We start from the raw sequence: 25,076 nt of genomic DNA, 5'->3' as shown, positions 1-25,076 counted from the left end.
TGAGTGTGTCCCTTATGGATCTGAGGAGTTGTAGTCTGGATGGTCTCACTCTGACCACTGGGTACACTGGCTCTTGGATCTCTAAGGAAGTGCTAATTTAGCCTCTGCCTGAGGCTACCCAGCAGGAGCTTCGGAGAGATCTGCAGATTCCTATTCTTTGTTTGGGGTTTGGAGGTGCCCAGATGAGGCCCAGCTGTGAAGCAATGCAAGCTGCTGTGGGGCCTTGGGCCTTCTTTTGGAAGTTCTGGGTCTCTCTGACCCAGCTGCAGTTTGTTAGATAATTTTAGATTGCAAAGGGCCAGGCCATTCATATGCAAAAGCCTCTGTGCACAGCTTGGGTGGGGCGGGGTCTCAGGGAATCAACAGGGCGGAGCAAACAGCTATGGCTGATCCTCACTCCTGTCCTAAGAGGCCCCGGGTCTCAGTGTCCCATGATAATTGCTGCAAGCACCTCTGAGAGAAAGCCACCCTCAAGTTCCGCCCGATGCCAGACAGTCCAGTTTCTCATCGTATGAGTCTGGGTCCCCAGAGATTCTCCCGGAACTGGAGTTCAGAGTAGTCGGGAGCTTGAGACTCCCTCCCGATTAAAAAAGACAACCGTGTCCTCAGTTGCCAGCCCTTTCTGTGTGCGCCTCCGTACCTCTTCACTTTACTTCCGCACCTGTCCTGAGACTCAGTGTGCTTTTCTCTTTCCTTCTAGTTGTAGAATTTCCACTCAGCCAGCCTTCCTGTGGTTCTGGATGATGTCTGTTTTGTCTTTTAGTTGTATTTTTGAAGTGGTTGTGCGAGGCAGCAATTTCAGGTGTTTACCTATGCTGCCATCTTGGTTCCTCCCTGTAGATCCATACTTTTCATCATTTTGAATATTTGTGCCAATCTCTTCATCCTGCAAAGTTTCTGTTGAGAAATCAACTGACAGTCTTATGGGAACTTCCTTTTATGTCACTAACTGACTTTCTCTAGCTACTTTTAAGATTCTCTTTTTGTCTTTAACCTTTGCCATTTTAATTATGCTGTGTCTGGGTGTAGGCCTCTTTGGTTTCATCTTGTTTGAGTCTCTATGCTTCCTGGACTTGTATATCTATTTCCTTTGCCAGATTAGGGAAGTTTTCAGTCATTCAGTCTTCAAATAGGTTTTCAATCTCTCGCTCTCACTGGTACCCTTAGGATGAAGATATTGGTATGCTTGATGTTATCCCAGAAGTCCCTTAAACTACCCTCATTTTTAATAATTCTTTTTTCTTTTTGCTCTTTCCATTGAGTTTTCTGCTACCATGTCTTCCATATTACTGATTAGATTATCTACTTCATCTAATTGCTATTGATTCTATCTAATGTATTCTTCATTTCAGTTATTGTATTCTCCATTTCTGTGTAGTTCTTTTTTTATGGTTTCTAGCTCTTTGTGTAACTTCTTATTGATTTCATTTATTCTTCCCCTAAAGTTTATTGAACAGCCTTATAACCAGTGTTTTGAACTCTGTATCTAGTAGATTGCTTGCCTTCATTTTGTTTAGTTCTTTTTCTGGAGTGTTGCCCAGTTCTGTCATTTGGAACATGTTTCTTTGTTTCCTCATTTTGGCTGCCTCACTGTGTTTATTTCTATTTATTAGGTAGATCTACTATGTCTTCCAGTGTTGGCACAGTGGCCTTATGTAGTACATGTCCTGCAGGGCCCCGGGGTGCAAACTCCCTGGTCACCTGAGCCAGGTGCTCTAGGTTATTCTTTGTGTGGGTTGTGTGTGCCCTCTTATTGTAGTTGAGCCTTGATTGTTGTTGGCACATTAGTGGAAGGTATTGCTGTTAGGCTGGCTGGCTCTGAGGACTGACCATGACTACAGCTGATGAGTTCTATTATGTGTGTGGGGGGATGACCCCACAGAACTGGATTCACTGTAGCAGGACTCTAGTGCCTTCTGAATCCACTCTTTGGGAGTGTCATTTGTGGAGCTAATTGGTGGTGCTCTGGTGTGGTCTGATGTTGGCCATGGTTGATTCTTGGACCTCTTGGGAGGAGCTTTCATGCAGGCCCAGATCAGCCATTGCATAGGCCTGACCAGGGCCACCTGGTAAGAGCTACACTGTGATTTGTGGTTGGCAACTGCCTGTACTGGACTGGGATGCCCTGAGAGAGCTATCATGTGAACTCAGAGCACGCTGAGGCCAGCTGCTGCTTGCTGGGGGTTTGTGGACCTTTGGGAGATTTAGGACAGTCCCTGGCATGGGCCAATGCTGATAGCTTATGAGGAACAGGACAGGCAGCTACCTGAAAGGGGTTTGGGTTGGTACCTGGGTTGGATCTAAGAGAATCACCAGGGTGGGATGAGTTTGATGGAGATTCAGATTTGGTGCCCACCTTCACCTGTAGGCTGGGTTGGGGGAGAGCTCAGCAAAGGAACAATGGGGCTTGTCAGCATTAACTTCATTTTCAAATAATTATTTTTCCAAGGATATTATAACAATACCTTGAGCTAAGTACTAAGAGGAATACACTTAGTTAAGAAGGAAAAAGATTCAATTATAAAATATATTCTGAAATAGATATGCCAAGCAATTCCTCCACCCCTTTTGGTTCACTTATTAAAATAGTCTGCTAGCCTTAAACAACATACTTTATAATCTTATGCTGTATCTTAGGTATTCTCAACAATCAGGTAACAATGTTAGGTTTTGTCCTTACCCCCTATTGCCTGTTACATGTCTGCTTTGCAACATGCTGACAGAACTAGAACATAGTAGATGAGACACCTTGATGTCCCTAAGGACTTAACATTTAGGTCCTTTGTTATTAGAACTATTTAATGATGATGTAGAGATTTAAAATAAGAATTTTCCTTTGATAATTATAAAATGACAGACAAACCTATATACTCAAATATAACAAAGTGTTGAAATATTATAATTATAGTACTACTAGAGGCCCAGTGCATGAAATTTGTGCATGAGTAGGGTTCCTAGGCCTGGCCAGTGATCAGGGATGATCAGGGCCTTCCAGCTGCCGGCCAGGGCCTTCCTTCTGGCTGCTGGCCAGGGCCTCCCTTCCCTGGCTACAGGCTGCTGGCTGCCAGCCGGGGCCTTCCTTCATTCTGCGCTGTCCCCTGGTGGTTAGCACATGTCATAGCAAGCAATCAGTCTCCCAGTGGAATTCCTGTGGTGACAATTTGCATATTAGGCTTTTATATATAGACTAGAGGCCCGGTGCACAAAAATTTGTGCACTCGGGGGGGAGGGGGGTTCCTCAGCCCGGCCTGTGCCGTCTCGCAGTCTGGGACCCCTCGGGAGATAAAGACCTGCTGGTTTAGGCCTGCTCCCAGGTGGCAGAGGACAGGCCCAATCCCTAGGTGCAGCCCCTGGTCGGGCTCAGAGCAGGGCCGATTGGGGAGTTGGGGCGCTGCCCCCTGTCATTCACAGAGCAGGGCGATCTGGAGGTTGTGATGCCACCCTCAGTCACGCTCAGGGTAGGGCCGATTGGGGGATTGGGGCACCGTCCCCTGTCACACTCAAGGCAGGGTCGATGGGGAGGTTGTGGCGCCACCCCCTGTCATGCACAGAGCAGGGCCAATCAGGGGGTTGGGGCACTGCCACTCTCACACTCAGGGCAGGGCCGATGGGGAGGTTATGGCTCTACCCCGTCACACACAGAGCAGGGCCCGTGGGGGAGGGGGGGTTGGGGCACCGCCCTCTATCACCCACAGAGCAGGGCCGATCAGGGGGTTGGGGCACTGCCACTCTCACACTCAGGGCAGGGCCGATGGGAAGGTTATGGCTCTACCCTGTCACACACAGAGCAGGGCCTGTGGGGGGTGGGGGGAGGTTGGGGCACCGCACCCTGTCACACACAGAGCCGCAGGGCCATCAGGGGGTTGGGGAGCTCCCCCCTATCAGGCACAGAGCAGGGCTGATCAGGGGGTTGGGGCGCCTTCCCCTGTCATGAAGAGAGCAGGGTGGATAGGGAGGTTGTGGCCCCGCCCGCTGTCACACACAGAGCCGTAGGGCGATCAGGGGGTTTGGGCGCTGCCCCCTGTCACGCTGATCCCGGTGCCGGGAGGCCTCGCGGCTCCGCTGATCCCAGTGCTGGGAGGCATATTACCCTTTTACTATATAGGATAGAGGCCTGGTGCACGGGTGGGTGCACCCCCGTGCACCCACTGGGGTGCCTGGGTGAGGGGATGATGGCTGTTTGCAGCTGGTCACACACCCTTCAGGGTGGGGGTCCCCACTGGGGTGCCTGGCCAGTCTGGGTGAGGGGCTGAGGGCTGTTTTCAGGCTGGGGGTGACTGAAGCTCCCAATCGCTCCTTTTTTTCTTTTTTTCTTTTTTATTCTGGGCCAGCTTTAGCTTTGAGGCTTGGCTCTAGCTCTTAGGCCTCCGCTGCTGAAAGTAGGTTTCTGGCCTTTGCTTACAATGTTGCGACCCTGCTGGCTGAAGCCCGGAGGACTAAAGCAGGTTTCTGGGGTTTTGTTTAGCTTCTATATTTGTTACATAGTTGCTTAGAGTTGCAGCTCAGAGGCCTGCAGCGGCAGGCGGGGAACGTTGGAGTCCTCTGTCACTGAAGCAAGCAAGCCTCATGTTAGGTTCAAGCTGCCTGGCTGTCGGCCGCCATCTTGGCTGGCAGTTAATTTGCATATTGCCCTGATTAGCCAATGGGAAGGGTAGCAGTCGTACGCTAATTACCATGTTTCTCTTTTATTAGATAGGATAATTCAGACAAAATGAAAGCAACTCACACAAAAAATATTTAATAGTTTTCTGAAATCTGATTTGTTGAAATTGCCTCAAAATATTTGTATACCTGAGAAAATTAGGCAGAACACACTTTAGAAAGTAATTTGCCCATAATGAGTATACATTTCAATTTCATCTTAAAAACCTGATTCATTCTGGGCTGAGTGGGTACAGAGCACTAGAAGCTCCCCAGATGGCAGTGGCCTGAGCTCCAGGGCAGCCCACCCTCTCCCCATCTCTCTTTCCTCTCCACTGTCAGAATGAAAGTCTTCAGTCCAGTGAGGTCCAATAGGGGACACAACCTTTCAGACCACAGCCTGGGCCTAAATCTCCCAGAGCAAAACTCTGGGGGACAACCCAATGAGTCTGCTGTGCAACATGAATGACAACTACTCTAAGCTCAAGGAGATGGTGCCAAGCATCCCCCAGAAAAAGGTAAGCAAGATGGAAATCCTACAGCACACCATCCATTACATCTTGGACCTGCAGATAGCCCTAGACTCACACCACACTCCTGTCAGCCTGCACCACTAGCGACCTGGACAGAGCCAAGTGTCCAGGACCCTCTGACCACCCTAAACACGGACATCAGCATCCTGTCCTTGCAGGCTTCCTAATTCCCATCTGAGTTCATGTAAAGTGACAGCAAGGCGCTCTGTGCCTGAATAAATGGTGTTCATTACTTTTTTTTTTTCCTTTGCACAACAACAAATCCACAGGAACTTATTTTTCAACCATTTCATAAGGAGGACAAGTTGAATGCAATTTTTTTAAAAACTGGAAGCAAAACTAAAAGGATCAGATCATCTTCTGCAAGGTGTTTCTGACCTGGACTCTGATATTAGCTATTTATGAAAAAAACTTTTAATGCCCTTTCTGTAGTTAGAAGGTTTTCTTTATACTATACTATTTCCACCATGGAGAGCAAAAACGTTAAAATCACAAGGAATTGCTGAATTTAAGATTATGCCTTTTTTCAAAGATTGAGCGTGAATACCAGAAAGATCCAGTATTCAATTACTTAAATGCAGTCTTTTGGACAAAAATTCTCTTTTTGATGCAAGCCTACTGAATGCTGTATATAAACGGAAAGCTTGTGTACCCTTTAATTAGAGTTCTTTTGTACAGTGGCAGACATGTATATTTCTGTATACAAATTGTAATAATGTACTTTTTCATGCTAAACTTTTTATAACAGTTTAGTTGTAGTAAACTTAGCTGTTTTAAACAAAAGAAATAAAGTGTATTAATTGGAGGGGAAATCTACCATGCCAAACATTTTTAACCCTTGAGTAAGGGTTAGAAATGGTTAGGAGACTAGGGCATTGCTAGCATTTCCAGGCCCTTTTTGTGAAGGAATAGAGTAATATTCTTCAACTATAATTCCTGGTGGTTTATTGTCAGGCGAGTTAGCTTCGCCTGATCTGTAGAGAGAAGCAAACTATTAGATCTGAGTAGCTAATAGGTTTCAGAATTCTTTATGAAAATGGTATTCCTTAAATGTATAATAAGATTGTGTTGAAAGCATAGTGAGTAAAATGAAAGATTTTAACTTGAACATTTTTTATTTGCAAGAGATCCAATGGATTAAAGAGAGACATGCATTTTGTTTCCAAAAGATATTAAAAATGTCTTTTTGATTTATTATCTAAGTGTTAGCAGCAAGACAAGAAGACCTGGTTCTTGCCTTCTTGAAGGAAAGATTTCAATCAAGAGACAAAGCATAGAAAAGCAATCAAGAGCCCTGACTGGTTTGGCTCAGTGGATAGAACGCCGGCCTGCAGACTGAAGGGTCCCAGGTTTGATTCCGGTCAAGGGCATGTACCTTGGTTGCGGGCACATACCCAGTAGGGAGTGTGCAGGAGGCAGCTGATCGATATTTCTCTCTCATTGATGTTTCTAACTCTCTATCCCTCTCCCTTGCTCTCTGTAAAAAATCAATAAAATATATTTTTTAAGAAAAGAAGAAAAAAAAAAAGAAAAGCAAGCAAGAATTTATTGACCACAGCACAAACACACTTAGAACAGTGGAACAAGGAAGGGCATAGAAGAAGCAATGAGAGACTCTAGGCTGGGTTGCTTTGGCTCACTGACAGGAAAGAAGCAATTAAGAAAAATGGTGAACATGTCCAGCGCCTTGTCCCAGAGCAGATAGAAGAAGCAACTAAATCAGAGAGCATCCACCTAGAATTGGCAAATTAGACACAGCTGGTCAGACAAACCACAGCCGGGAAGGACAGAGGATACCTGGAGAACAACAGAATCAGGGATCTGGGCTAGAAAGATACATACAACCACTGGGCTGAAAGGATCAGGAGGAAGCTGCACTGCACCAAGGCTGCATCCCTTGGGGACAGGCGTAACATCTGACTGTGGAAAGGCCACAAGGCAGCTTGTGGCTGGGGAATCTACATCTAAGTCCATAGCCAAGAGGGACTGTGCCCAGAAAGATGGCCTGAAGAGCTGCCTGAGCAGTACAGTGCCAGCGGGGGTTGGGGGGGCTGGCAGTCCCATGGTTGTTTGGCCTTTGTCTTTGCTTTTATTCGCTAAATCCAGTTCATAAGACCTTTCAGTTACAAACACTCACCTGAGGCGGTGGTGCAGGTAGAGGTGCAGATTTGTGGAGTCTGGGGAGAGGCTGTGGAGGAAAGCAGAGGAGCGAGAGGTGCCCAGGAATCTGTCACTGAGACATTTGTGACCCTCCAAGCCTAAGCAGCCATTTTTCTCCTGAAGAGCCAGCCCCTCCCAGCAGCCTCAAGACAGCTAATACAGCCATGCCCAGCGACACCTTCAGCTGTACAAAGGAAACAGAGACTCTTGGGCAGATTGGTCCTGCCTGCTTTCAGCCAAGGTGTGGAGACAAACACAAACAGAGAAGCGGTGGATCACTTGGAACTTCAACATGGTGCTGACTACCTAAGAGGAAACTGAGAAGTGGCAGACAGAAGGGTGGGGGTCTTAAAACAGTCCCCAGGGGCATTACTGGGCATACCAGTTAATAATGCGGATTTTTTTCAATAGCTGGAGTTACACATATGGTGATATATATGCGATTTGATATGTATGCTATTTTGTTGTATTGACAGCAAGTTTCAAAACTTCATATGTCAAATTTGCTGAATATCATAGATATTTTTACACTTAAAAATGCCAAATTTCGTGCCAAAAAAAGAGCATTTGTGGGAAGTTTAAAATTATTACTTTATTTTGAAGAAAAGTGCTGCTGAATACTTCATGACACTTATGGTGAACATGCTCCATCTCAAGATACTTGTGAACGCTGGTTTAAATGCTTTAAAAGTGATGATTTCAATGTGAAAGACAAAGAACATCCAGGTCAACTGAAAAAGTTTGAAGACCAACAATTACAAGCATTATTGGATGAAGATGCATGTCAAACGCAAAAACAACTTGCAGAAAGATTAAACGTTGCTCAGCAAACAATTTCTGATCATTTACAAGCAATGGGAAAGATTTTAAAGGAAGGAAAATGGGTGCCACATCAACTGAACGAAAGACAAATGGAAAACTGAAAAGTCATCAGTAAAATGTTGCTTCAACAGCACGAAAGAAAGTCTTTTTTGCATCAAATTGTGACTGTAGATGAAAAGTGGATTTATTTTGAGAATCCCAAATGCACAAAATAATGGGTTGATCCAGGTCAACCATCAACATCGACTGCAAGGCCAAATTGCTTTGGATAGAAGACAATGCTCTGCATTTGGTGGGATCAGAAAGGTGTGGTGTATTATGACCTTCTAAAACCAGGTGAAACCATTAATACTGATCATTACCAACAACAAATAATCAATTTGAACCATGCTTTGATCACGAAATGACCACTATGGGCCAGAAGACATGGCAAAGTAATTTTGCTTCATGATAACGCACCATCATACGCTTCAAAACCAGTTAAAGATGTTAAAAGATCTTGCCTGGGAAGTATTAACACCCCCGCAGTATTCACCAGATCTTGCTCCTTCAGATTACCACTTATTCCGATTGATGGCACACACACTTTCTTAGCAGTACTTCAAAACATACGAAGAAGTGGAAAATTGGGTCTCTGAATGGTTTGACTCAAAACAAGAAAAGTTCTATTGGGACGGTATCCACAAATTACCTGTAGGATGGGGGAAATGTGTAGCTAGCGATGGACATTATTTAAATAAAGCACTTTTGATGTTTCTCTTGAAAGTATCATGTTTTCTTTTATTACAAAATCCATTATTAATCAGTACACCTAGTAAAACTTGGCTGAAGTGAACAACATTTCATTTTTTTTATTTTATTAAAAAAATTGTTCTTTATTTTTTTAGTATTATTTTTTCTTTATTCTGTTTTTATTTTTGTATTGTTATTTTGTATTATTTTTTCTTTTTTTTCACCTTTTCCTTCCCCACTTCTCCCTTTTTCATCCTGTTTTCTCTTCTCCTGTCCCAGCTTTAGTTTTTCTCTTTCCTTTCTTTTTACCCCTTATTCAAAATTGATCTTCTTTATCTGCTTTATTGATGTGCTATTATTATTATAGTCTCCGTTGGCTTACTCATATATCTAATTTCCTCTCCCCTGCTCCAAATCCATGCACTCTTCCCTTCTTTCTTTCTTCGCTAGTCAATTAAGAGAAGAGAGCAGGAGAGGAGAGGGGGGGAAAAAAGCCCCCTCTCCTCTCCTACTCTCTTCTTCTCTTAATTGTTTAATTAGTTTCACTCACTAAACTCAAGCCTAGCTACTCTCTCTTATATTCTCCTTTTCCAAAAGTAAATGAGTAAATAGATAAAATTTAAAAATATTTTTGTTTTATCTTTTTATTTATTTATTTATTTTTTCTTCTTATCCAATCATTCTCTTTCTATCTCCTCTATACTGAACCATGGTTCTTCCCATATTCATCCAATTCTTTAACCTTACTTTCTGTATTTAAGCTCTGCCTCTACAGATTCTGTATGCTTCTTGGACTCGTGTGACTTTTTTCTGCCCCAAATCAGGATAGTTTTCTGTCACTATCTCTTCAAACAGGTTTTCAATTCCTTGCTCAGCTTCCTCTCCTTCTGGGACCTTATTATGCAGATGTTTCATTTCATGTTGTCCCAAAGCTCCCTTAGGCTCTCCTCCAGCTTTTTAAGTTCTTTTTTTCCAGATGCTGCTTTGCTTGGGTGTTTTTTCTACCTTGTCTTCTAACTCACTGATGCGTTCCCCTGCTTTTTCAGGGTGGTTTATTTGCGTTTTTTGGTTTATTTGTTTGTTTTGTGGTGTTTTCTCCCCATATATTTTTTTCTCTTACCTCTCTCCTAATCCTCTTTTCTCTGGTAGTCACTTTTATTGGGGTTATCGGTGTCATGTGTACATTCGTGTTTTGTTCCCTTTGTGTTGTGTCTTGTCAAGTTGTATTTTATGCTGTTTGGTCAATGTGGTAGAGAGCAAGCCACATAACCAGACACCCTGAGAGGAGACTCCATTCACGAGTCAAACAATAACACTCAAGACCCAACTATACCAAGAGAACCCAAATATCTCAAGTAGGGGGCATCCCTAGAATACCCAGCCCAGAAGACCTGAGAGACTGCATCACTGGCTCCACAAAACATCTACTATATAAGATAGACTCAAAAAATCTGGGTGGCATCGCAGTTTGATCTCATACATACAAACAATCACAAAGGAACAGCAAAAATGGGGAGATAGAGAAACAACCCCCATACGAAAGAAAAGGAGGAATCACCAGAAAAGAAGATAAATGAAATGGAGGCAAGCAATTTGTCAGAGAAAGAATTCAGAGCAGTGGTTATAAGGATGCTGAAAAGGATGGAATACAAATTCAACAACATGTGAAAGTATCAAAAGGAAATGAATAATGACATAGCAGCTATAAAGAACAAAATAGAAAGTTTCAATAATAGACTAGAAAAAAGCTGAGGAATGCATCAGTGAGTTAGAAGACAAGGTAGAAAAAACACCCAAGCAAAGCAGCATCTGGAAAAAACAGAACTTAAAAAGCTAGAGGAGAGCCTAAGGGAGCTTTGGGACAACATGAAATGAAACATCTGCATAATAGGGTCCCAGAAGGAGAGGAAGCTGAGCAAGGAATTGAAAACCTGTTTGAAGAGATAATGACAGAAAACTATCCTGATTTTGGGCAGAAAAAAGTCACACGAGTCCAAGAAGCATACAGAGTTCCAAACAAAATGAACCCCAAAAGACTGAGTCAAGTATTTTGGGAATTATAGAGAAAAAAAGACAAATCTAGAGAGAACCAAGATGGCGGCATAGGTTAACGCCGGAGTTTGCTGCTTTGAACAACTACTTCAAAAGTGAAACCAAAAAACGGAAGGGACATCACCCAGAACCACAGGAACGCTGGCTGAGTGGAAGTCCTACAACTAGGAGGAAAGAGAAACGCATACGGACACTCAGAGGAGGCACAGTGCTGAAGTCAAATTCTGAGGTGCGGAGTGCGCGGAGCGGGCTGGCGGCGGAGGGCGCGGTTGGAGTTTTCAATCGGGAGGGAGTCGCAGACTCTGAGCTCCAGATCCGGGCGAGTCTTTAGGGACCCACACTCAAACGGGAGAAGCGGGACTGTCTGGCTTCGGTCAGAGCGAGTGCAGCTTTCTCTCTGAGCTTTGCAGCGGGTGCTGGGACTCTGACAGGCAGAGCCCCTGGGGACAGGACTGAGAGCCGCCATAACTGCTCTCTCCGGCCCACCCTGTTGATCCTGTGCGACCCGCCCCGCCCAAGCCCTGCACACAGGCATTTGCCGGATAGCCTCAGGCAAAGGCTAGATTAGCACCTCCCTAGAGGACAGAAGTTCTCTCACTGCTGACACAGCTGATTCTCATAGCCACTTGGCCTGAAGGTCAAACCCTCCCTGGAATTAGCTACAACAATCAAGATTTAACTATAAGACTGCGAACAAAGACCACTAGGGGGTGCACCAAGGAAGCATAACAAAATGCGGAGACAAAGAAACAGGACAAAATTGTCAATGGAAGATATAGAGTTCAGAACCACACTTTTAAGGTCTCTCAAGAACTGTTTAGAAGCCGCCGATAAACTTAATGAGATCTACAAGAAAACTAATGAGACCCTCGATCTTATATTGGGGAACCAACTAGAAATTAAGCATACACGGACTGAAATAACGAATATTATACAGACTCCCGACAGCAGACCAGAGGAGCGCAAGAATCAAGTCAATGATTTGAAATGCGAGGAAGCAAAAAACACCCAACCGGAAAAGCAAAATGAAAAAAGAATCCAAAAATGCGAGGATAGTGTAAGGAGCCTCTGGGACAGCTTCAAGCGTACCAACATCCTAATTATAGGGGTGCCAGAAGATGAGAGAGAGCAAGATATTGAAAACCTATTTGAAGAAATAATGACAGAAAACTTCCCCCACCTGGTGCAAGAAATGGACTTACAGGTCCAAGAAGCGCAGAGAACCCCAAACAAAAGGAATCCAAAGAGGATCACACCAAGGCACATCATAATTAAAATGCCAAGAGCAAAAGATAAAGAGAGAATCTTAAAAACAGCAAGAGAAAAAAAGTCAGTTACCTACAAGGGAATACCCATACGACTGTCAGCTGATTTCTCAACAGAAACTTTGCAGGCCAGAAGGGAGTGGCAAGAAATATTCAAAGTGATGAATACCAAGAACCTACAACCAAGATTACTTTATCCAGCAAAGCTATCATTCAGAATTGAAGGTCAGATAAAGAGCTTCACAGATAAGGAAAAGCTAAAGGAGTTCATCACCACCAAACCAGGATTATATGAAATGCTGAAAGGTATCCTTTAAGAAGAGGAAGAGGAAGAAAAAGGTAAAGATACAATTTATGAACAACAAATATGCATCTATCAACAAGTGAATCTAAGAATCAAGTGAATAAATAATCTGATGAACAGAATGAACTGTCGATTATAATAGAATCAGGGACATAGAAAGGGAATGGACTGACTATTCCTGGGGGGGAAAGGGGTGTGGGAGATGCGGGAAGAGACTGGACAAAAATCGTGCACCTATGGATGAGGACAGTGGGTGGGGAGTGAGGGCGGAGGGTGGGGCGGGAACTGGGAGGAGGGGAGTTATGGGGGGGGAAAAAAAAAAGAGGAACAAATGTAATAATCTGAACAATAAAGATTTAATTAAAAAAAAAAGACAAATCTAGCAATCAATGGGAAGCTTGGATTCAAACTTTATCAATTGGTTAAATTCATCACTTAGTTATTCATTTCTATATTGCATCGCTTGTATTATTTTGTGTTGTATTTTAAAAAGCAAACCTAAACCAAAATTACATTTCACAAATCTGAAAATTGAAATCGCAATACAATTTTCACCAATATATCTCCTATGGCAAGAGAAATAAAAGAAAAAAATAAACAAATGGGACTACATCAAACTAAAAAACTTCTGCACAGCAAAAGAAACCAGTATCAAAATGAAAAGGGAATCCACTGTATGGGAGAGCATATTTGCCAATGATATATCTGATAAGGGGTTAATTTCCAAAATACATAAAGAATTCATACAGCTCAACAAAAGGAAGACAAATAATCCAATTTTAAAAATGGGCAAAGGACCTAAATAGACACTTCTCCAAAGAGGACATACAGAAGGCCAAAAGTTATATGGAAAAAGTGCTCAAAATCACTGATCACCATATAGATGCAAATTAAGATGACAATGAGGTATCACCTCACACCTGCCAGATTAGCTACCAGCAATAAATCAATAAACAACATGTGCTGACAAGGATGTGGAGAAAAGGGAACCCTAATACACTACTGGTGGGATGCAGACTGGTGCAGCCATTATGGAAAACAGTATGGAGTTTCCTCAGAAAATTAAAAATCAAACTGCTGTTTGACTCAGGGATCCCACTTCTAGGAATATATCCTAAGAATCCCAAAACAGCAATCAGAAAGAATATATGCACTCCAATGTTCATAGCAGCCCAATTTACAATAGCTAATACCTGGAAACTGCCCAAGTGCCCATCATTAACTGAGTGGATAAAAAAACAGTGGTATATTTACACAATGGAATTCTATGCAGTAGTATAAAAGAAGGATCTCTTACCCTTTAAAACAGCATGGAGGGACCTGGAGAGTATTATGCTAAGTGAAACAAGCCAGTCAGAAAAAAACAAGTATCACATGATCTTACTTATATGTGGAATCTAATGAACAAAATAAATAGATGAACAAAATAGGTCCAGAGGCGTGGAAATATGGCACAAACTGAGGAATCACAGAGGGAAGGCAGGGGAGGGTGGGTGAGTGGGAAGAGATTAACCAAAGAACTTGTATGCATATATGAATAATCTATGGACACAGACATTAGTGAAGTGAAGGCCTTGGGTAGGGTAGGAACAGGGTGGAGGGGGGCAATGGGGAAAAGTAGGGGTCATCTGTAATATTCTCAACAATAAAGATAAAAAACATACCATCATCCTAATAAATGGGAAATTTCCCATAATAAAGAAAAATGGCAATTTTAAAAGATATTTAAAGGTAAAAAAGTAAAAATAAATACTTTTTCATCGTTTTATTCTTTTTTTAAAATATATTTTCATTGATCTGAGAGAGGAAGGAAGAGGGAGAGAGAGATAGAAAGATCCACAACGAGAGAGAATCATGGATCGGCTCCCTCCTGCAAGTCCCCCACTGGGGATCGAGCCCACAACCTGGGCATGTGCCCTTGACTGAAATTGAACCCGGGAACCTTGAGTTCGCAGGCCGACGCTCTATCCACTGAGCCAAACCAGCTAGGGCCATTTTATTCTTTATAAGACATACAATCATACACTACAAAATATCACCTTTAACAATGTAAAGAAACTGTGATAAGAATAAAAGTGTATTCTTCTTTATGTGAAAAAAATAAAAACCACAATACATCTCTCTATTAATATCAAAGATCACAAAATTGCTACATGAAAAACTTAGAGGCTAAGTCATACATGAGACAATTATATGTTTTGGGCATGAAATAGAGGAATCAATCCAGACTGTAGGCTCCTCTGATCTGTGTTTGAATCACATTTCTGCAGTCCCTGTTTGGGACATTTACTCTCTGATGTCTCCTTTCCATGTGATTCACTTTTGCTGGAGGAATAACTGTCGAGTTGTTGTAAAGATTTAGAGCTGTGTTTGTAAAGCACTAAGCATACTGATTTCTAGATAGACTTAAAAAAATGTTTTTATTGATTTTTTTAGAGAGAGATGGAGGGAGGATAGAGAGATAAAAATAAAAAATAAAATCAGTGAGAGAACAATGATAGGCTGTCTCCTGCATGCCCCCTACTGGGGATCGATCCCACAACCTGGGCATGTGCCCTGACTGGGAATCAACTGGTAAACTCTTGGTTCATTGGTCAACACTAAATCATTGAGCCACACCAGCTGGGCTAGATAGACTTTTTCAATGATTAGATTCCCTACCTTTTAGTACACACACACACACACACACACACACACACACACACACACCTCATATTCATATTTGTTTTATCATGGGATATAAGGCAGATGTTATCTCTAACTACATATATTTTGTTACTCCTCACCCGAGGATATTTTCCCATTGATTTTTAGAGAGAGTGGAAAGGAGAGAGAGAGAGAGAGAGAGAGAGAGAGAGAGAGAGAGAGAGAGAGAGAGAGAGAGAGAAACATCTATGTGAGAGAGACGCAACATTTGGTTGCCTCCCGCACATACCCCAATCAAGGCTGGGGATCAAGCCTGTAACTGAGGTATGTGCCCTTGACCAGAATTGAACCCGGGACCCTTCAGTCCGAGGCCCAATGCTCTATCCACTGAGCCAAACCTGCTAGGGCACCTCCAGGTATTTTTATACCTATGAAGTTCTAAAAATATTTTTCATTTTTGTATGTAAAAAAATGGTTAATTTTCTTATGAAATACATATGTATCTTTTTTCTTCTTGTTGCTTTCCAAAATCAAGTATCTGACATAAAACTTCTAGTATTGCCCTTCTAGTAACAATGCCTATAGCAACTAGCAATTCTTGCAACTGAATCAGAAACCCAGTGATCCCACAGATACAGCTTTTGAAGGTAAAGATCTTTACTTAACAATATATGAATAATACAAATAAATATTTGTGGTAAAATTTTAATGGTTCAACAAATGTTATTTTTTCAACATGTCACCAAATTGAATAAGCTTTAGCTATGATAAAATATATTTTAATGATAATTAAATATAATAAACAAATATTTTCCAACTCATAAAACATAAAGAGAGAAAAAGTTTATTTATATTTTAAAACTTTTGAGACTACAGTGCACAATCATCAAATATTGACCATTGTCCAAAATGATAATCTGGTTCACCAAGTGAATTTTTAAAGGTGGATATCTATATCCCTATGTATATCTCTATATGTAAAATATATAATTAATTCCTACCCAAGGATATTTTCCCCATTGATTTCTTTTAGAGAAAGATGTAAGGAGGAAGGGGGGGGGGGGGGAGGAGAGACAGACATCCATGTGAGAGAGACACATCGATTGGTTGGCTCCTGAATGTGCCCCTACCAGGGCCAGGGATCAAACCTGCAATCCAGGCATGTACTCTTGACTGGGAATCAAACCTGTGATCCAGCCTGACCAGTATAGCTCAGTGGTTGAGCATCAATCCATGAACCAGAGGTCACGGTTCAATTCCTGGTCAGGGCACATGCCCCGGGTTGCAGGCTTGATCCCCAGTAGGGGGCATGCAGGAGGCAGCCAATCAATGATTTTATCTCCTTATTGATGTTTCTATTTCTCTCTCCATGTCTCTCTCTGAAATCAATTAAAAACACACACACAAAACCCGTGATCCTTTAACCATTAGACACACTGGCCAGAGTAATATATATATATATATATATATATATATATATATATATATATATTAGATGCCTGGTGCATGAAATTCGTGCACAGGGGAGTGTGTGTGGGGGGGTCCCTCAGCCCAGCCTGCACCCTCAGGGGATGTCCGACTGCTGGTTTTCAGCAGGGCACTCCCCGGCCAGTCGCAGCCCCGATCACTGCCGCCAGTTACCTCCCTCTCAGGGAGCAGACACTCAACACAGGAACTTCTCCCAGTCGGTGCAACGGCCCCCTGGTGGTCAGTGCGCATCATAGCGACTGTCGTTCTGCCATTTGGTCAATTTGCATATTAGGGTTTTATTATATAGGATTTAAATCCTCACCTGAGGATATGTTTATTGATTTTAGAAAGAGGAAGGGAGAGAGAGAGAAACATTGATGTGCGAGAAACATCAACTGGTTGCCTCCTGTAGTCGCCCCAACCTGAGATCAAACCCATAACCTAGGTATTGCTCTCACCAGGAATAGAACCAGCAACCTTTTTGGTGTATGGGAGGATGTGCCAACTAACTGAGCCACCTGGCCAAGGCCATTCCAATATTTTAATGCCAAATGGAAATTTAGTAAAATGTTGTTTTTCTACTAAAAATTATTTTATTACCATGTTGAATTTTTTACATGTATGAAAACACTTTTTCATAATTACTATGGGAGAAATTTGGAGATCATCACTAGTTTAACTTTTTTGCTAATAAAATAAGAGCTACCATTTTTTTCAGCATCTACTCGGTACCAACCACATGCTAGGCGCTGCACATACATTCTTCCTAATCTTGGCAACAGTCCTGCAATTATGAGACTCCTGGTTGCCCTCCCAATACATAGTGCAGCCACTATGCAGATCAGAGTGGCCATGCAATGTAGTTGGCCGATTAGATCCAAGAGGAATTATTAGGAGTGGTTGCAGAAAATGTGTTTTTTAGAAAATGTGTTTTTTAGGGAAGGCCAGCTCAGCTGATTTGCTTTCTTTTCTCCTTCACATAAAATAGCTAATTACCAGTTGACAAGTACACATTAAGATTGGCTGAGCAAGAAAACAAAGAAAGCCTCAACTTTTAATGACATTATGAAACTTACAGTGTACAGATAAGGCCTGCCTGGACTGCCAATCACTGACATACATGATAAAAAAACACACACAAAAAAAACCCTCTTGTTTTTCAGGTTCCTTATTCAGGATGACTGCAACTCTGAACTGTTCGTCTGCAAAGAAAATGTTGACCTTTTCAGTGTCTGAGAAGAGGTAACCCAGCTGGTAGAAAATAGAATAACAATTTGATACATAGGTATCAGAATCACTAATGATCTGATTTAAAAGTGATTTGAAAACTTTGGATTAGAAGTGTTACAAAGTTAGAGGCCATTTAAACATTTCCCTTAATTTAAGAAAAGTTTTTAAATATATTTTTATTGATTTTAGAGAGAGAGGAAGGGAGATGCTGAGAGAGAAGGAGAGAAACATTGATGAGAGGGAGACATTGATCAGCTACCTGCTGTATGCCCCCCACCAGAGTTCGAGCCGGCAACCCAGGCGTGTGCCCCAACTGGGAACCAAACAGGCAACCTCTTGTTGCATGGGACAGTGCTCAACTAACTAAGCCACACCAGCCTGGGCTCCCTTAATTTTTAAAAAATAAATTTTCATCTTGGGCAAGTGTCTTTAAACCCTAGTCCTCAGTTTACTTTAAGCAAGAGAATTGCACTAGATTATTTCTAAGATGCCTTACAGAGAGAACTATTAAAATGTGGTACATATTGGCCTATAGTAAAACAACAACCTCGTCCCAAATGCATTATTCCTGATAATCTTATGATTACCAGTGAGCCATAAATGTACACATTACAAAATTTAATACATAAGAGCCCTAATATCCCTGAGACTTAGAGGAATAGTCTAAACAGGCACGTAGTATTACACCCTGTAATGAGGTTCACACAAATGTGCTGAATGTAGTCACTAAAAGATTGTAAACTCCAGCCTTGAATTTTGCTTTTCTAGACAGATTGTGTCTGGAAAGAACAAACAAAAGTGCTATACATGTATAGTACAGAGCATGGTTAAAGCTCCCTTATCCAACATTTGTAGGTCATTGGTTGATTGAAGAAGTAAATTAAAGCAAATACATTTTTTAAATGATACTACGTGCCTTGAACTTTTCATTTTAACTTGAACTACAATTATATTTTATTTGTCAATCTTTTGAAATGGAAAATACTTGTAGATTTTTACTTTTTCTAAGCTTTTGCAGTCTTCTTTCTTTTTAAAAAAAATAATTTAGTGTTTATTTTATTTTATTTTTAATCCTCACCTGAGGATATTTTTCCATTGATTTTTAGAGAGAGTGGGAGAGGGAAAGACAGAGAGAAACATCCATGTGAGAGAAACACATTGATTGGTTGCCTCATGCATGCACCCTGATCAGGGCCCAGGCCAGGCAGGAGCATGCAACCAAGGTGCCCTTGACCAAAATCGAACCCGGGGCCCTTTGGTCCACAGGCCAAAGCTCTATCCACTGAGCCAAACCAGCTAGGACTTTTGCAGTTTTCTTGCTTCACCCAATTTGACAGCAATTTCTTTAGTGACTTTTGTTTCACATTCCACTGTTTTACATAATATTTAATTAATTAAAAATTACAATAACACATTCAACTGATATAAAGGGGATTGGGGAAAAATGCAACTGACTCTACAAGCATGGAATTTGTAGTGGGAGCAGAAGTTCACAATTATATTAAAAAGAATTTTATTAATTGTTGAGTACATATCATGCTGTGGCAATGTTTTAAAGAGAGAACTAAAAACATCAATTAATCTGGCAAATTAAGTGTAAGTCATGAGAGCTGCTATGTGCCCATCACCAAGGACAGATATTGCATAATCAGATGTTAAGCTATTTTATTTGCTGTTTTAGAACATGAATCTTTGGAGACTAGTGAATTGAGTATTAAAACAATCTCCCTAACATCCTAGAAGCTCTCATCCCTTTATCCTTCCTATCTTGTTCTTACGAACAAATTCCTTCCTTATATTTTGTTGTCTCCCTGTCATTTTCTTCTGTTGCTGAGTCTCTGCCTTGTTTTCATGCCAGGTATCCCTGTTTCTACAGTTTTCTCAGGCACTGGAGCCTTTAGCTTACAGGTTTGTTAGCAGATTAAATGATCATGGGGAGCTCTAGCAGAGTACCTGGCATAAGTAGGCAATAAAATGTTTCTTTTTTCACCCATTTCTTCATGTTAGTCGCTATCACATTCCTTACTCAGAGCTCTAACTTCTTACAGGAATGCTTGTTGAATCTCCTAGAGCAGTGGTCGGCAAACTCATTAGTCAACAGAGCCAAATATCAACAGTACAACGATTGAAATTTCTTTTGAGAGCCAAATTTTTTAAAGGTAAACTATATAGGTAGGTACATTGTTTTTAACTTAATTAGGGTACTCCTAAACTGGCCTTTGCTAAAAACATCCTCAATCTGATTGAGGTACGTTCGCTGAGGTCGACCCCTTCCAACTCTCCCATCCACACTCGTCTTGTATACTTGTTTCGTCTATCTCCTTTTGCTCATCCTCTCTATATGTCCAAACCATTTCAACATACCTTTCTCAATCCTCGACATCTTCTTTCACTCCACAACATTCCCTAAAATTAACTTAATAAACTTTACTTAAAGTTTTAAGTCTTAGTTAAACTATAGGTACGTTGAATAAAACTTGATATCATACTTAATAACGATATTATTTATTGATAAAATTAAATTCCTTACAATTTACCTTACAATATCCATGAAATTAAATCATGACAATGACTGACAAACACTAATGTGAACAATGGCCTTGCATCTCCTTGGAAAGTTTGGGTAAGTCAGGTTTGTATGTTGTTGTTTTTAATTTTAGGCACGATTCCAGGTTCTCATCAATAAGACGACTTCTGCACATGGGCCACGAAGTTTCAAACACACTGTACATGCGCGCCCGCATGTGGTATTTTGTGGAAGAGCCACACTCAAGGGGCCAAAGAGCCGTATGTGGCTCAGGAGCCGCAGTTTGCCGACCACTGTCCTAGAGGTTGACCACTGCCTGCCAGGATCTTTGCCAATAAGAGCCTTGTACAATATGCTTGCTTGTACATTTACTATATACTGGTGTATTAATCAGGGTTCTCCAGAGAAAAAGAACCAATAGATACCATATCTATATCTATATCTATCTATATCTATATCTACATGTACCATCTTTATCTAATCTATATCTTTATATGGAGAGAGAGAGAGAGAGAGAGAGAGAGAGAGAGAGAGAGAGAGAGAGAGAGAGAGTTGGCTCACATGAGTATAGAGGCTGAGAAGTTCCAAGATCTGCTGTCGGCAAGCTGGAGACTCAGGAGAGCAGATGGCGTCATTCCAGTATGAAAGCTGGAAGGCTTGAAACCCAAGAAGAGCCAATGTTTCAGTTTGAGTCTGAATTCAGGAAAAGACCTAGCTCAAGACAGTCAGGCAGGAGACACCCCCTACTCCTGAAGGGTAAGTCTCTATTCTACTTAGGTCTTTGATTGCCCACCTACTTTGGGGAGGGCAATCGACTTGACTCAGTCTACCATTCAAATGTTAATTGGATCCAAAACAGGCTCACAGATACACCCAGAAAAATGTTTGATCAAATATCTGGGCACCTTGTGGCCCATCAAATTGAAACATAAAATTAACTATCACACTGGGCACTGTGCTAGGCATTGTTCACATTCTTGTAATTATTTCTGGTCTCAGAGAAGTCAGTGCCCCCTCTTTCACATCCTAATGTTCCAATCTATGCTTTTTTTTTTTTAAGAGCAAAAACAATTTAATCATATATCATAGCACTAACAATAACAAAAAATACTTAAATGTTTTACAACTCTTTTGAAATGAATACTTTTATCACCCTTACTTGAGAAGAAACTGAAAATTAGAGTGGGGAAGTGAGTTACTTACAGTCATGGACTAAAAGATGGCAGAGCTGCCTGGTTGGTGTGGCTCAATGGTTGAGCATTGACCCATGAATCAGGAGGTCATGGTTCAATTATTGGTCAGAGCACATGCCCAGGTTGCAGGCTCGATCCCTCGTAGGGGGCATGGAGGCAGCTGACCAATGATTCTCATCATGGATGTTTCTATCTCTCCCTCCTGCTCCCTTCCTCTCTTTGAAATCAATAAAAACATATTTTTATTTATTTATTTATTTATTTATTTTAATATATTTTTATTGATTTCAGAGAGGAAGGAAGAGGGACAGAAAGAAACATCAGTGATAAAGAAGGGGAAAAAAAAAAGACAAAAAAGAGAAGATCTGAAAACCAAGATGGCGGCATAGGTTAACGCCGGAGATTGCTGCCTCGAACAACCACTTCAGAGATATAACTAAAGGACAGAGCGGACATCATCCAGAACCACAGGAAGGCTGGCTGAGTGGAAATTCTACAACTAGGAAGAAAGAGAATATCATACCCAGACTCAGAGGAGGCACGGTGCTGAAGTGAAATACTCAGGTGCGGAGTGCGCGCGCGCGGAGTGGGCTGGCGGCGAGGGCGCGGTTGTTGTTTTCAATCGGGAGGGAGTTTCAGACTCTGAGCTCCAGATCCCGGCGAGTCTCTGGGGACCCAGACTCAAACAGGAGAAGCGGGACTGTCTGGCTTCGGTTGGAACTCGAAGGCAGCTTTCTCTCCGAGGTTTGCAGCGGTTGCTGGGACTCTGAGAGGCAGAGCCCCTAGGGACGGAACTGAGAGCAGCCATAACTCCTTGCTCCACCAGCCTTGTAGATCCCCAGGGACCCGCCCCGCCCAAGCCCTGCACGGAGCCATTTGCCAGATAGCCTCAGGCAAATGCTAGATTAGCACCGCCCTAGAGATCCAGCACAGAAGCTCTCCCACTGCAGACACAGCTGACTCTCATAGCCAGTTAGCCTGGAGGTCAAATCACCCCTGGTATTGCCAACAATCAAGGCTTAACTACAACAAGACTGTGCACAAAGACCACTAGGGGGTGCACCAAGAAAAGATACAAAAATGCGGAGACAAAGAAACAGGACGCAAATGTCAGAAATGAAAGATATAGAGCTCAAAACCACACTTTTAAGGTCTCTCAAGAACTGTCTAGAAGCTGCCGGTAAACTTAGTAAGGCCCTCGAAAAGACTGGTGAGACCGCCAATAAATGTAGTGAGATCCTCAAGAAATCTAATGAGACCCTCGATGTTGTGATAAAGAACCAACTAGAAATTAAGCATACACTGACTGAAATAAAGAATATTATACAGACACCCAACAGCACACCAGAGGAGCGCAAGAATCCAGTCAAAGATTCGAAACACGAAGAAGCAAAAAACACCCAACTGGAAAAGCAAAATGAAAAAAGAATCCAAAAATACGAAGATAGTGTAAGGAGGCTCTGGGACAGCTTCAAACGTACCAACATCAGAATTATAGGGGTGCCAGAAGATGAGAGAGAGCAAGATATTAAAAACCTATTTGAAGAAATAATGATAGAAAACTTCCCCCACCACCTGGTGAAAGAAATAGACTTACAAGTCCAGGAAGCACAGAGAACCCCAAACAAAAGGAATCCAAAGAGGACCACACCAAGACACATCATAATTAAAATGCCAAGAGCAAAAGACAAAGAGAGAATCCTAAAAGCAGCAAGAGAAAGAAACTCAGTTACCTACAAGGGAATACCCATACGACTGTCAGCTGATTTCTCAACAGACACTTTGCAGGCCAGGAGGGAGTGGCAAGAAATATTCAAAGTGATGAATACCAAGAACCTACAACCAAGATTACTTTATCCAGCAAAGCTATCATTCAGAACTGAAGGTCAGATAAAGAGCTTCACAGATAAGGAAAAGCTAAAGGAGTTCATCACCACCAAACTAGTATTATATGAAATGCTGAAAGGTACCTTTAAGAAGAGGAAGAAGAAGAAAAAGGTAAAGATACAAATTATGAACAACAAATATGCATCTATCAACAAGTGAATCTAAGAATCAAGTGAATAAATAATCTGGTGATCATAATAGAATCAGGGACATAGAAAGGGAATGGACTGACTATTCTTGTGGGGGAAAGGAGTGTGGGAGATGCGGGAAGAGACTGGACAAAAATCGTGCACCTATGGATGAGGACAGGGGGTGGGGAGTGAGGGCGGAGAGTGGGGTGGGAACTGGGAGGAGGGGAGTTATGGGGGGAAAAAAGAGGAACAAATGTAATAATCTGAACAATAAAGATTTAATTTAAAAAAAAAAAGACAAAAAAGAAAAAGAAAAGAAACATCAATGATGAGAATCATTGATTGGCTGCCTCCTACACGCCCCCTACTGGGGATCGAGCCTGCAACCTGGGCATGTGCTCTTGACCAGAATCGAACCTGGGGCCCTTCAGTCCACAGGTCGACGCTTTATCCACTGAGCCAAACTGGCTAAGGCAAAAACATATTTTTTATAATGGCAGAGCTGAATCTATAAACTCAAGGAGTCAGACATGAGTTCACATGCTTAACACCAGGCTACAATGCTTTCAAATAAATCAAGAAAGACACAACCTTGCAAATGGTTGTAATAAAAGAAAAATATAAACTTTCAGTTTTTATTATCCAAAAGGGTATTAGCCCAAAGAGTTCTAATTTTCAATTCTCTCTTTTATTAAAAAAAAAACTACACAAAAGTACACAAAAGAAAAATATTTAATGTTAATATTATAACTCAATGAATTGAAATGAAATGAGATACTACTTTTTCCCTTTACTCTGCTTTCTTTTGTTTTTGTTTTTGTGAGATAGTATTTTTGGTTAACATTTTAGTAGTTATTTTAAAATTATTTTCATGCTCATCATAGAAAATTGAAAAAATAGAAAATATAAAGAAGACAATAAAAACAGTTCACAATTTCATTATTAATATTTTATTAAATATCTTTCAGTCTTTAAAAAACTTTTATTAAATTGGGGTAACATTGATTAATAAAATTATATAGGTTTCAAGTGTACAATTCTGTAATAGATAATCTATATATTGTACTATATGTTCACCACCCAAAGTCAAGTTTCCTTCCATCACCACTTATACCCCATTTACGCTCTTCTACATCCCTCACTCCCATTTCCCTCTATAATCACCATGCTATTGTCTGTGTCTGAGTTGTTGTTTTTGCTTAATTTCTTCACCTTTTTCACCCAGCCCCCTTAACTCCCTCCCCATAACAGCTATCAGTCTGTTCTCTGTATCTATGAGTCTGTTTCTATTTTGTTTATTTTGTTCACTAGATTCTACATATAAGAGAAATCATATGATATTTGTCTTTCTCTGACTGGCTTATTTCACTTAACATAATATTCTCCAGGTGCATCTATGCTGTCATAAAAGGTAAGATATACTACTTTTTTTTACGGCCGAGTAGTATTTCATTGTGTAAATGTACCACCACAGCTTTTTTTA

At 41.4% G+C, this 25,076-nt stretch overlaps 1 pseudogene; it reads left to right on the top strand.

Moving 5' to 3' along the window:
- The first annotated feature begins 4,984 nt into the window (after positions 1-4,984).
- On the top strand, positions 4,985-5,389 carry LOC118650481 (annotated as a pseudogene).
- The last annotated feature ends 19,687 nt before the right edge of the window (positions 5,390-25,076 follow it).

The sequence above is a fragment of the Myotis myotis genome, unplaced genomic scaffold, assembly GCF_014108235.1.
Source record: "Myotis myotis isolate mMyoMyo1 unplaced genomic scaffold, mMyoMyo1.p scaffold_m19_p_3, whole genome shotgun sequence".
Taxonomy (NCBI): Eukaryota; Metazoa; Chordata; class Mammalia; order Chiroptera; family Vespertilionidae; genus Myotis; species Myotis myotis.
The sequence above is the reverse complement of the archived record's forward strand: the minus strand, read 5'-3'. Positions and strand labels throughout refer to the sequence as shown.